This window comes from Ambystoma mexicanum, chromosome 4q (genome assembly GCF_040938575.1).
Source record: "Ambystoma mexicanum isolate Mex_15411 chromosome 4q, UKY_AmexF1_1, whole genome shotgun sequence".
In the NCBI taxonomy this organism is placed as follows: Eukaryota; Metazoa; Chordata; class Amphibia; order Caudata; family Ambystomatidae; genus Ambystoma; species Ambystoma mexicanum.
In genome coordinates this window covers 263,881,859-263,896,062 of record NC_090928.1, presented here as the reverse complement: position 1 = coordinate 263,896,062, position 14,204 = coordinate 263,881,859, and the positions used below count along the sequence as shown (strand labels likewise).

The window sequence follows — 14,204 nt, the reverse complement described above, 5'->3', positions numbered from 1 at the left end:
AGTGGCCTGGTTGTTTGCAATATTGGCAATCTATGCCACATGGGGCTTCAGTCACAAAGGGCCATTTCCTCCTTAAGGCAATAAAGGGTCCTGCTGTTGAAGTTGTTGGGGAGCCTTCGTCCCCTGCGGTGGGTGTGTCAGCTATTGACCAATGGGCTGTGGTCTGCTAAATTGTACAAGTCCTCCAGTCTTCTTCCTCTCTGCTCTCTTCATCCTCTTGGAATGCCAGCAACCAGACTGTAACCTCGCTCTTCTGTTCCTCAAAGAGGCGCGGATGATCCTGTGCCATAGTTAATATCTCAGTGAGTGCCTTGGTTTGCCATACATATCTTTCTTAATTTCCATCGCAACTTTATTGTAAAGACCCCCGACAAAGTATGTGACCAACATCTCTGCTGCCTCATGTCGGAGCCGTCAAGAAAACATTCTCATATCCCTCCAAAATATTCAGAAACAGGCTTCTTGAGGGCTTGATTGCATCTCGCATAGAAACACTTGTGTACAGGTGCGTTATAAATGATTTATATCATCCTTGTTTTTTTTCCAAAATCTTCTTTTTTGGGCATGATGTGTGCATTCCTGTTATTATATTCGGGTGTTACAGTTATCAGGAAGTGGCTCTGCAGCAAATAATGCCCACTCTCTCCAATCTGGGGAGGCCACCACCCTCAAGAGCTTTTGCAATTCTTCCGGCGTTGGTCTGTAATTCGTCACAAGGGTAGATAGGCATTTTGGCCATACATTGTTGGGGCTTACTTTCATGTTATGGAAGTTTTCCCTAACATGATCGATATCCTGTGGTAACCAAGGAACGTGAACATATGCCACCTGGTCTTGTTGAATGGCATCAGTAGGCCAGGGCATCTGAAGGGAGAAGTCTGAAAGGGTGTTCTCTTTGCTGATAATAGCATCATGTTACTACCGGAGCGCTGTGTGTGATCAGGCATTCCTGTTATGGTGGTGACTGTGGTACCTGGAATATAAGTTGCCTTCTTTGTACCGTCAGTGGCAGGAGAGGTGTCAGGCCTATAGGCAAATCATGTTTAGGGCTGTCAAAAAGGTGGGGTTGAATGGAACATCCTCATCACTGCTCCTTGTTGGCTCAATGTTGGGTTGTGTGCAAAATGGCAGAAATCTAACAGCTGCCTCTGTATCAGGCGGTGAGTGTGCATTGGGAATCGCTAAGGGTGTATTGGGATGCAAATGTGGAGCGGAATAACCAGGCGGAGGTGAAGGTAGTTCTAAAATGTTAGCAGGGTGTTTTGTGCGGACACCAGCAAATCATTCACATTCGTAGGTTTACATTCCTCATTCTGTCTTGCAAGTTGATGTTTTAAATAACTATCAGAACACTGCAAGCCTTTTTTCACGGACACCTAGGGCCTGATTCATGGAGTTATTTGTACAGGAACTAGGGAACTTGTGCGCCAAACTGCATGCAAAATCCCATTCGTCGATTAATGGAATCGAATGTGCGGGACTTTTCCAGGACTTGTGCGTAGTTTGCGAAGGCTTGGCACATCTCTGCGAGCCGTCGAGGGCCTTGCACGAGACACCACACAGAGCGTGACTTGCGCAGAGGGCTGGGAAGGGCATGGAACACATAAAATGGGGAGGAACATGGGAAAAAGTGGGCGTTATGAGGGACGACCCGCAAGCAGTCCCTTGCAGTCCCACAATTGCTCCAAAAGACACGTATACATGGAAGCACGCGTGCAGCCGATCAGCTTAGAAATGGCCACGCAAATCCCTCGATCACTACGCCACCCGAAGGTAGGCCTAAAGACACTTGTGCATAGGAATCGCAGTGCAGAGGTGGGTTTGCATGTCAGATTTAGGTTTGTGTTTATGCACCTGGGGTTCCGTTCTAACTTAGGGGTGCGCATATGCAGTGTAGCAGGGTGCAGGAACGTTTAATGGGGGTTCGCACACAGATTTTCCAAGTTTGACCCGAGTTACAAAGTATCATATGCATGTTGTCGGGGTGCCGGCAACAGTTACGGTGGACCCTGAGCAGGGCCCCTGAGATGCAGGCCTGATTGCGGGGGACCTAATGCACTGTTTGAAGGGTACATGTATTTGCATCCAGGGGAGCATGCAAAGGTAACTGTTCTGATTTTGTGTGGGGGTGTGTCAGGGACGTTCGGGGCGTGACTTGCGAATACGGTTACTTTACGCAGTAAATTCCATGAATACGTGGGGCGCGTATTTTGTATTCTGCATGCAGGCTCGCACAGGTTCTCGGTGCGCAGCAATTGTCAAGAAATGCGCACTTTTCCATGAATGAGGCTCTAAATGTCTACTCTGGGCTTCACCTTGTAAAGCTGTAAATGTTTTCTACTGGCTGGAACCTATATATGAACCCTCATAAATGAGAGCTTTTAATAAAATTTTCAGTTTGTCATCAAATGTCCCATCCAGTGGGAATCTAGTTTTCTCGTTAAATCTAGCTAACATGCACCAAATTTTCAAAAACCTATAACTAGATGGTGTACACTTAGTTTACATATAAAATGCCATGCCAGTCTTTCCCGTTTTCAAACTATACCAAAACCAAGCAATAAATTATACTAAACAAATTGATCAAATACGAAATTATAGCAAACAAAGTTACTAAGCGAAAAATGATACCGAACAAAGTTACTAAGCCACAAACAAATGTTGCAAAAAGTATTCTTTGCAACCTCTCTTTAATTCCTTTACTGGCCTTCCAGGATGAGTGCTGCAGTTGCACACACACAGATCCAACTTCTTCCAAGAGCTAACAGAAATCTCCAGGCCCGACTCCAGGAAGTTTCCTCTGAGTGGGCCAGGTTTGTGATAAGGAGGGAAATCTTCATTGGGAGTGGGTGTAGGAGTGCCCTAAGCACAATGAGCCAGATTTCCCAGATCCTTGATAAAGCAAAACATATTTTCTCAGACCAGGGGTGAGACACTTACCCCTAAGACTACGTGAATGTCTGATCAGGATGCTTGTAAGGATTGCATTCAGCATCATGTTTAAGGCAGAGGGCTTTATGGCCAAGAGTGACAGAGGGCCCTGCGTAGGTTGGGCATCGGGGTGGAGCTTTAGGGTGATAGTAGTTAACGGGCCCAGGTCCCTGCATGTCCAGTTGCCCTTGCACTGCCTCTGGGCTCACCCAGCACTTAGGGTTCTGCTCCTGCAACCTTGTAGTCCCTTCTCTCTGCACTTATGAGCCACCTGCTGGCTGCACTTATTGATTTACCTGCACATACATCACTGTAGAAATGTGTTGCTGAAAAAGGGGGGCATTTTGTTTTCAATCCTACATTTCATGGGGGCGGGGGAAAACTTCTGTTTGCACATGTTTGCAAAAGGGCCCCCTATATGCAATTTTAATTGTTTCCACCAAGCACTGACGGGAAAAGTAAATAGTAAAACACAGGCAAATAGCCTTTAATCTTCACATTTCCATTACATGTCTGGAAAAGTGTAAATTCCTCCCACAAATAACTATTGTGGGGAGCCATTTACAATGGATTCCTCTGGAATCTGCCTGCTTTTAGCAGGTGTAAAAGTCAGGTGGTTTTCACAGGAATCCATTGGTTTTTCAGGTGAGAGGCCAAGCATGGGGGCCACATGGGCATTTGCCCTTTGTCCGACTTTTGAATATGACTTGGATTAAACCTTGCAGGTGATATGTAAATACTGCTTTGTATGTGTAAAGATGTGCCCCTTTTATACTTTTCCGGCAACGTTGTAGGAAATGTTCCTCTCTTGTGTTATTTTCCAGGTATCCATGATACATTTTCTGAGAGGAAAATGTTTACTGGGGGATGAAAACAATCCTCCTGTCCCTCTCCCCACACCCATGTCACTGGTGGGACATCACAGTAAATAATTTCCATTTCTGGCACTGCCTAAACAGCCAGAACCCAGCACATATTACTGTCTAAACACGACCCACAATAAACATGATTTATTCTGTTGGCATACAAACTCTGTTAATAGTTTCTTAAACAGTATGAGGTTATCAAGTCAGTACGTATCTTTTCAATCATAAAAAAGTTTGGGCAGGCCAGGCTTATATATATATTTATATATATATATATATATATATATATATGTACACACACACGCACGCACACACGCGCTCGCGTGCACGCGTTATATTATGGTTGAACCCCACTGGTAAGTGTGCATGTGAAGACCATCTGAAACTGGACCATACTTGTCATCCTAGCCTTGACATATTCAGGTAGGCCTTGTTGGGCTAACAGTGAGGTGCAGCTTGATTCCCTAGGTGTAACAAGCAAGTAACAAACATATGGGCATATACAATTTCAATTGCTGAAACAAATAGGCATTGGCAAAACCAAAAGCTTGGACTTTTGGTTAGGCATGGGATAGGCATTTGCCAGGCATTAGCATAAGTGTTCCACTTGACCATGTGTTAGGAACAGCTGTAAACCGATGCTGGTACCTGGGCATATGATATAATTGCCTGCAAAATGTTTGTCTAATACCTATATACAAGTCAAAACCATAGGCTTTGCAAAAGCTTGTTGCACAGAGGGCTGCAGTGCAAGGAACACATGTATGACACGCCTATTATGTATAGATGAACAGGCTACAGACACACATTGTTAGGAGATTTTCATTTCACTAGGAGCTCATTGACAGAGGCATTTAAGTCATCAAACACTGTAAGGAATGCATAGATATAACCCTGGCATGCCATATACAGCACACATGTTGGTGTTAGATTCTGATAGAGCTTGCTCAAAGAGTGCCCAGAAGGGTATGTTTCGTCAGGGAGGGGCAAGCAATTAGTGGGAATGCCATATGGGATGAACATGGCGCTGTGTAGGTAATGAATTTGTACATGACCAAACACACCTATATACTGTGTGTCCCACCTCACATCCCATCTCCATCCTATATGTGTTGCAATGCAAGAGTTCTGGCTTACACCTAAAAGCCCAAACTAATAGAGTATGGATGTAAGTATCAGAATCCATCATAATTACCAGCATTGCGTTGGGGGCATGGCCTAGCCACTGCGATTGAACTGCACCATTTGGTGGCAGAACCAAGACTCATCTGCTAATGACTTGTTCCCTTCTGTAATGGCACAGACATACCAAAGGATTATGGCATGGAAGGTTGCCCAGTGCAATGATAGTGGTAATGTTACTTCAAAGCTTTGCTTCCATCACCTTTTGGTTTTACTACACTCTCCCCTCCAGAATTACAGTTTTCTTGTTACCAACCTTATTTTTTCACATATACCCAATTAATAAATGCAGCCGAACATACACCTTGAATGTACTTTGTAAGGACCGTCAGTCAGTAGATGCTCCTGCTGCTGAAATATGTGTGCATGCGACATCACCAGTCATTTATGGGTTGACACAGTTAAACCATTTTATTAAGCATGATGGCAATAACTGTTATATTCCCACAAAAAAAAAACACTTTAAATGATAGAAATATACTTGTGATTTTAGGTTTGAAAAAATAGTTACCTTGAGATGTTGGAAATGTAGGTAAAATGAACAGTGCAGTTAAAACACAGGGGGCCGCATTACGACCCTGGCGTTAAGGGTTTAACGGCGCTGTAAAAGGTGTCGGCGCTGTTAAACCCTTAACGCCTGATTATGAGGTCCCTTTGCGGGACCCGACCTTAACGGCTGGTTTTTCCAGCCGTTAAAGTAGGGACCCGCAAAGGGACTTTGGTGCTAATAATGGTACCGCAATTTGTGGTACCGTTATTAGCGCCTTCCCCATTCCCATTGAGCCCTATGGGGCAAAAATGGGAATGTGGAAGGGCCATGGCAGCATGGGGAATTACCGCCCCACCAACCTCGGAATGGGGTGGTAATTCCCCATTCCGCCATGGCAGACACCTGCATGGACCATGGTGCTAATAGCACTATGGTCCTCCGCCTGGGTCGTAATGAGGCCCAGGATCTTGCTAGATATATTATAGGCAGCCTTCCTGAGCAGGTGTGAAATATGGTATACAGTGTTAATAACAAAAAACTAATAATACATAACCACAAACATTTTCAGTGAAACCCAAATAACAATTTATTTTTGGACATTTCTAATAAAGGTATATGTGGGGCGTGGCGGTTAAAGGATGCCATTTCCCCGGTAATTTGTGCTGTCATGGCTGTGGATCACACATCATAGTCCAGGGTAAGCAATCAAATCCTGGCTGGGCCTCCTGCAGTGCAGCCCGACAGAGGTTGCTGGTACATGTTTAGAGCAAACTCCCCCTTGCCAGCCCTGACTCCCACCAAACTTCCCAGTTTAACACCACTGGCAAGGGCTCCTTTCTAGGGGAGGCACGTGGTGGCCTTGGGTGGGCCTGCCCCCCCTGATCTCCCCACTGGAGCTGAACCTGGAAATCCCTTACCTCAAAGGGTTTGCATGCTTTCATTGTCAGGGGAGATCCATGTGTCTGGTGAATGGTACGTCCCTAGTAGTCCAGAAATACAGCATCCGAGTCACAAAGGCACCATTTGTAAAGCCCCTGAGAGACCTGATTGAAGAATTTGCCATTCTTAATGGGAAACAGGCCTTATTATTAATCATGGGAGGTGATTTTAATGTGAAAATGGAGCTGGGAATTCCAATAGTGAATATAGACCCGGGTGAAGATTTGTTGTATGGGGTTGCACCTGCACAATTGGTGGATGAAAGAATGTGTTCAAGAGGCCTGCAGTTCTGTGAGTGGTTTTTGGAGTGGAGTATTCACTCATTGAACGGTCGCGTGGGATTGGACCGGCCTGGGAGGTCAACCTTTGAGGGAACCCAGGGCTCATCTACGATTGATTATTTGTGTGCCCATGTGAAGGATTGGCATTTAATTAAGGAGTTTGAGGTACTCAAGAATCTACAGAGTGATCATTATGCACTCCGGTTGGTCCTAGGAATAGATCTGCCAGTGGACCCATTTGTCAACTTTCCCCAACTGGACCAGTGTGCCATTAATCCCATGTGAAAGCAGAGAATTAAATGGGCCAGATTGGACCCAGCGGACACTCAATCGTCAATTTGTGAATTAAACATGGAGGAACTCTCCATTATTCTGTTCACTGGATCTTCTCCGGGTTCCATAACTCTGGCATTTCAAAAGATTTGGAACTCTATGTCTGCAATTTTCCAAAGGGAATTTAAAAAAGGGAAGAATAATCTGGAAACCTGGTTTGATGAATCTTGCCGGGTAGCACAGAAGGATCTTAAGGACATTTTGGAGGCAAAAGATAGCACCCGTCGTGCGATAGTCACTGCTCGGGTGCATTATAAATCTGTCCTGGCAAAAAGGAAGACCCAGTTAGAAGCACAAGCCTGGGGAGATCTTATTCAGGCTGTGCAGTCAAGGGACTCTAAGAACTTTTGGGAATACGTGGCCAATGGGCCTGCCCATGAAAGAGTAAAAACGTATAAAGAAAATAATGTTAGTGCAGTGGCTTGGTCGAATCATTTTAGCTCCCTATATAGAGCAAACCCTCTAACTCCTTATACTGGGCCTAGAGGATGTCAACTCCGATTAACTAGAGAAGAGGTAGAGGTGGCTATTAATAAGCAACTTCCTAATCGTGCCCCTGGACCTGATGCTATCCCAGCAGACATTTTCTGCAATGAGGTGGCCCTGTGGGCTCCAATCTTGACTAAGAGCTTCAATGCATTTCTGGAGCTTGTCTTTACCCATCAACATGGAGGCAGGCAATCATTTTCCCTATCTTTAAGAAGGGTGATCCCGGTAGTCCTCTTTCTTATAGACCCATTTCCTTGCTCGATACTTCTTTTAAAATCTTTGGTCGGGCGGTCTTGGCAAGGTTGGAACAATGGATCTCTGACTCTGGGGTCCTTGCAGAGACTCAATATGGTTTTCGCCCAGGGCTGGGAACTAGGGACCAGGCTTTGAATTTGTATTTGGTGGGAGCTACCTCTATATATATGTGAGGGGTGAGCCCCTGTACTTAGCATTTATGGACCTGAGCACTGCATTTGATAAAGTAGATAGGGCTATGCTCTGGGCGGTGCTCAGGGACACGGGATGCTCGGAGGATCTGGTTAAGGTCCTCCAGCTAATTCACGAACAGACATCAACCTGTGTCAGATTTGGGGAACAGGGAAAGTGCACAGCTTTCTTTGAAACCGTTTTGGGTGTTCGTCAGGGCTGTGTTGTGTCCCCGGTAATGTTGGCTCTCTATGTAAATGGTGTCTACCAAGCCTTGGTCAAATCCTACACGGACTATATCACGGTGGGTGGTGTCCCCCTCCCAGTCCTAGGCTATGCCGATGACATGGTTCTAATCGCTCGCACCCCTAAAGCCCTACAAAGTCTGGTGGATGTTTGCACCCACTTTATGGTTTCACATGGGCTTTCTGCTAATTCAAAAAAATCTGCAGTCATGGCATGTAAGAGCTCGGGAGTTAGACACCTTAAAATGCGCAAGATATGGAGTGGAGGTAAACCCTTTCTGAGGGTCACTAGTTTTGACTACCTGGGAATTTGCTTTACAGAGAATTGGTGAGGGTTGGGCCATGTTGATAAGCAGTGTCTGAGGATGAGGCAGGCGCTTTAGGTCTGTCACGCTTTCAACAGAACTGTGTGGGGCGCCCAATTAAACTTATCTTAGAAGTATACAGGGCTCAAACAAAAACTGCTACTAACTAAGGGGCTGTACTGTGGGGCATGGAAAGGATCTAAAAAATTGAAAACGTGGAGAATGTCTTCCTTAAAAAACTTCTTGGATTGCCGCAGTCTGCCTCAAACTATGGGACACATTTGGAACTAGGACGCCCCCATATTGCTGATGAGTGGTTATTGGCTTCGGTCTCGCATTGGTTGGCATTATGGGCAAATCAGACAGCAATTCTCTCACGTAAGATTTTAAGAGCCCTCCTAAGCAGCTCAGCAGTAAAGAAAATCCCATGGCTCAGGTATATTCAGAAATGCATCAGACAGTTAAACGGCGCCAATCTAGTTTGCCCACCAAACATTTTGACCCCATGTATGGTTAGGGCACAAAAGCAACTGTTCAAAACCATTTTGGTGGCAAATAGGGAGTCTGCTGCCTTAGGCATTGGTGCAAACAGAAGGCATATTGGGTATGTAACAACAGATGCTATTCAGCCATATCTACTCCATAGTGATAATCCTGTAGACCGCTGGGCTTTGACTCAAGCACGGTTTCATTGCTCATGGTTAGGGGCACAAACTAAAAGCTGGACGGATAGTGTGCAACCTACAGCTTGCCCCTTTTGTCAGTGGCCGGTGGAGGATCTCCTACACTTAGTATTGTTCTGCCCACATTATATAGACTTAAGACCGAGAACACTTTTGCCACTACTCAGATCGGCCAGCATGTTTCAGGCTAAGCTGCTGTCGGCAGCTACGATTCCAGTGGCTTGGGGTATGGTGGATTATTTGAGACGGGCCTGGTATCGGAGATCCAAAACCGTGGCACAAAATTTGATAGAGCTCTGAAATTTTAATCGTAATGAATTGTTTGGCTGCTCTTTGTGGATATTACCTGACTTACAAACATGCACATTTTAAATCTGTATGTATTGTTTGTAAATTTATACTCTAGATATTTTTTTAATACGTTGAATTGACTTTTGTAATGTATGCATTTTTATTCTGTTAACGGTTTATGGATAATTTGTTTCCGAATAAACTTTTATGATGATGATGATGAAAGCCCCTAACCAGGGGTGTTGCTAAGTCTGGAAAAGGTCCGGGGCTATGCTAATTTTGGGACTGTCGGGACTGGGGGCTAGCTAGCCTTTTTGGTTGTTACCCCTGAGCTTCTATCCGGGGCTACAACCAAAAGACCTGGGGCTATAGTCCCCTCAGCATCCCCCTAGCAATGCCTCTGCCCCTAACAAACGCGAATTCTCAGAACAAGGTCTCAGTAATACAGCTTATTTCTAGCCAACAATCACTCCAACACAGCCTCTGGAGAGAGGCTGGGAGGAAGCTATCTGAACCAAAATATACCTTCCCTTACTTAAATACAGAAAACACACCAGGTGTTTGTGCCTCCCAGGGCCAGGGTGGGTTAGCCATTTACAGAAGAGACCAAATAACAGGTGGTCTTATACAATCAGTGAAGTACAGATGTGCAAAGGCAGAAGAGGGGTTCAGACAAATAGCAAGATTGCATTTTCAAACAGACCATTGTCAAAAAGAAGGGTTAACCAACAGCAAGGCTGACGCCTCAAACATAGCAATGTGCGGCTTATGCAATTGCTAGCAAACAGGTGCTTGTGGCAAACCCGTGTGTGGATTACACATTTACTGACGAACAGACTCATGTAGAAAAAAGGGGGTTGCAAACATGGACAAAGGTTATACCTTCTCACCACTTAGAGGGCATACTTGACCCATTTCAGGGACCACAAAAGAGCCACTTCGAGGATTATCACTGAGTTTTCAGCGCTGGGGAAAACTTGAATTCGCAATAGGAATTCTTTGTAACTCTGTTTTGTTTGGATTAAAGTTTCTTCAAGTGTAGTCTCCTTTGATTTTATATCTTTGAGTCGACACAAACGAATTCAGAATATCATTTGAAAACATTTGTACACAGACATTATCTCACAGCACCAAGATTGAATTAAGGGCCTAAATCGCAGAAGGTTGTGCAATGGGATTTGCCATTATAAAGCGCTTCTGTGAATTAAGCCCTAAAGGTTTGAGCACATTCAGATGTTCTCATTTCAGCAATCAGTGACTCAATTGTTTCAACGTGTTCATCATATCATATATCATATATCATATCATATCATATCATACATCATATCTTAAAACAATCATATGAATGCCCCCTGGAACAGTGATAGGATACTGGCAATAGCCATGATGTAGTGATGGGCTGCATGTGGTCCATGATTTGTCTTTTACACTAAGCATATTCGGTCCCTTGCAGGAATGCACACATACATCTGGCAGGATACTCCTCAGGGTATGAAAGCAAATGATTTTGGCCAACATCGGCATGCAGGTGGTCTTGTTGAACTAGTGATAACTATAATAAACATTGTTTTTAAAAATTATTTTGTTATTAACAATATATGCATTTACAATATTCAACAGATACAATATATGGAGAAAAAAATAGATAATAAACCCACCCAGCCCGCTCCAAATAAAATTAAAATAAAAACTGCGGAAATAATAATCATTGTTATAACATTAAGAGGGATAACATACTCCCTCCCAATAGTTGTATGGAAATGGCAAGTCTCAGAGGAGTTATCTGACCATGCAGGGGTCTGGAGCCGTGTGGCTCCCCAGATGTTTTGGTCTTGCACTCCTACCAGCCCTTGCCAGCATTGTCCATGGGGAGGGATCATGGGAATCCTGTTGCAACACATCTGGATATCCACACATTGCAGGTCGCAGAAGTTGGGGGTGACTTGTAATGTACATTTTACAAATGATGGGGGCATTGTATTCTTTGTAATACATGTTCACATGTGTAGTAACATGCCGCTGGATTCCTGCTCTCCTCGTCGAACCTCCCCTTTCGGTGCCCCAATAAACAGGGGTTTGCTTAGCAGGCAATAACTGGGATCTGCCAGACATGGAAAGGCAACCCTTTAATTAAGAGATTAAATGACATTTGTGTTGATCTCAGTGAGATGAGGTTAACACTCTGCGCTGAAGTGTAATCGTTTATTACATTTTATAAATTGTTGCGCAATATACACATTGATTAAGGAATTAGGAACGGGAAGTGGGTCAATATTCATTCATTCATTTTTGTCATTTGTATAGCGCCTCTCACCGCAATGATGGACCCAATGCGCTGCTGGTTGAACGCCCTTGGAGAGACCAAAGTCCAAAGTATGGGAGAATGGGAGGTGCTATTTTACATGTGTGCATTTCGGCCATTAAAGTTATGAGAGAGTGGCCAAGACCCTGCTAGTCACCCATGTCTGAATGGCATGTGGGTGGGTGGAAGGAGATATACTAGTAGCTCAGCAGGAGGGCGTGTGTAAGAGGATAGATCATTTAAGTGCGTAGCTACAGTTTGAATTTGTAGTCTAGAAAGGTAGCTACATTCTTATGTCAGGGGTTTAGTGCAACAGTGTTTGAGTTGTATGTGAGAGCAGGTGTATGTGGGAGTGAGGCCGTGCCTTTGGCTAAGGTGCGAGGGTGCAGAGTGCGAAAGGAAAAAAAAAGGGTTATCTATAACGTCAACATTGTCTACCCCCTGGGTCCCACGTAGGTGCAGGGAGCAGTGCTTCATCTCACATTCTATCTAAGCGCAATAAGTACCCACCCTCGGCGAGGATATTATAGTGATACATTGCCATCCCCAGGTCCTTCAAATGCTTAAATTCCCTCCTTACATGGCTAGTTGCAGCGGCAATCCCCACCTCCGAGTTACGTGACAGTGCTGACCCCAATGGGGACTCCATTGCAACTGAATACCCCCCTCCAGATTGCTCCAAATGCTTCACCTAGAGGAGTGCTTAAGCGCGATACAATGCCCACCCTCAGAGCCCGTTTGAGTGTATATCCCGGCCCGCTCTCAGAATTCTTGTCATGTGCAAGTTACTGGGAGCCCTCTTGACTCGTCCGGATGGGGGGTCGGGGGCGGGGCGGGCTTGGGGGGAGGTTCAGGGGGAAGTAGGTGGGGTCAGAGCTCAGAGGATAAATCAGAGATGAGGCAAGGTAGCTGAAAGGCAGATGGGTGGGGGGGTCTGACTGCTGGTTGGTGCTAGTGTGTGTCTGAGGAGTGCAAGGGGGGGTTCACAATGTGGGAGGGAGCAGCCAGGTTTTGGTTCTCAATGAGACGGAGAGAGAGGGGAAGGGAGTTCCAGAAAGTGGGTGCAAGGACGAAGAAGCAGGCTCTTCCTAGTCTGGAGAACTTGAAGGGGGTCGGCTACCAGGAGGCGTGCTGAACCTGATCTGAGGATTCACATCGGGTGGGTTTTTTTGGAGGAAAGCAGGGCCTTTCTTATGCATGCCATGGTTGGTAACATATATGGCTTTGAAGGAGGCTTGTCGGCTGATGGGCAGCCAGTGAAGTTCCCGGAGTGCGGGGGAGATGTGTTCTCTAGGGGAGAGTACTACACATCTATTAAACAAATATTAGTCAGACCATCAAGCTTGTAGAAATGTTGCACTCGCACCAAAAAATGCAAACATTGATATCCTTCAAATGTGCTGTAAAATGTCTCAAATGACATTAAAAGGGCCTAACATTTTGTATGCTACCCATCTGCCACCCATTTCAATAGTCCGAATGACAACACCAGTGTCCGTTTCTGGTACCTGATGCCAAACGCACGAGTGTTCCTAAACTGTGCACATCATTTAAATCAAGAAACTCCCTCTGTAAAACCCCTTTACCACCAGGAGGCTCACTGCCTATCAGCAACCTAATTATGTATTTTAGTAGCTTTCTATATCAAACTTCATTAATCATAAATCCAGCAACGTGTGCAGATTTGTAAATGAATAATAACTTTTCGTGCTGGGAACATTCTTAAACCAGTGCCACGTTATCTCGGGGATCTGATTGGTCCATCATTTTCTTAATTCTGCATTCAAGTATAGCTGTGCACATTCACTTTGTTTGAGTGGGTTTTGCAAATTGCTTCCACGAGAGGGCGCTGCTCTCGCCCAGCAGTGAAAGTATGGACGTTTACGCTGCCTGCACACATGCGGACATCCAGGCGCTGTCTCCTGCGGTGGGGAATGTGCAAGCTGTCCGGCGGCGGCGGCTCCAATAAACGTCAATTCTCTGAACTGCAAAGGAGGAATGCCAGACGCTGTGTGTTAATGCCCCGTTCTTTTTCCGGTAGCTCCCAGCATCTGCTGCAGTGGTAAACATTAGCACGCCTTTAGCTTCGACGACAAGGAAGGTACACGAAAATGCTTCTGCGTTCTCAACTCGAGATCATACTCCTGGTCGGACTGGGCCATACAATTGTCTCGGGCACCAATGAAAACGTGGCCCACCGTTTGCAAATGGCAATTCATTCCTTCTGGGACAGTGAATAGTACTCAAAGGGGAGTTTTTTCGGTTAAACTTCGATGCAAATTGTGCATTTTAAAGAATATTTATTCAACAACACTGGTCAAAACTACTGGCCGCACAGTGAATTAACTCATCAAACTGGCCCATATTGGCCAAATAAATTGCCCACTTTGACCCAAAAAACTGGCTCACGCCAGCATTTTGGGTTTTTGGCTCGGCCATGG

General features: G+C 45.1%; 1 protein-coding gene across 1 annotated transcript in view; it reads left to right on the top strand.

The window, feature by feature from the left end:
* FBLN7 (fibulin 7) overlaps positions 1–14,204 on the top strand; it is a 710,294-nt gene that overhangs the window by 40,136 nt on the left and 655,954 nt on the right. The gene's annotated exons all lie outside the window — the stretch shown is intronic.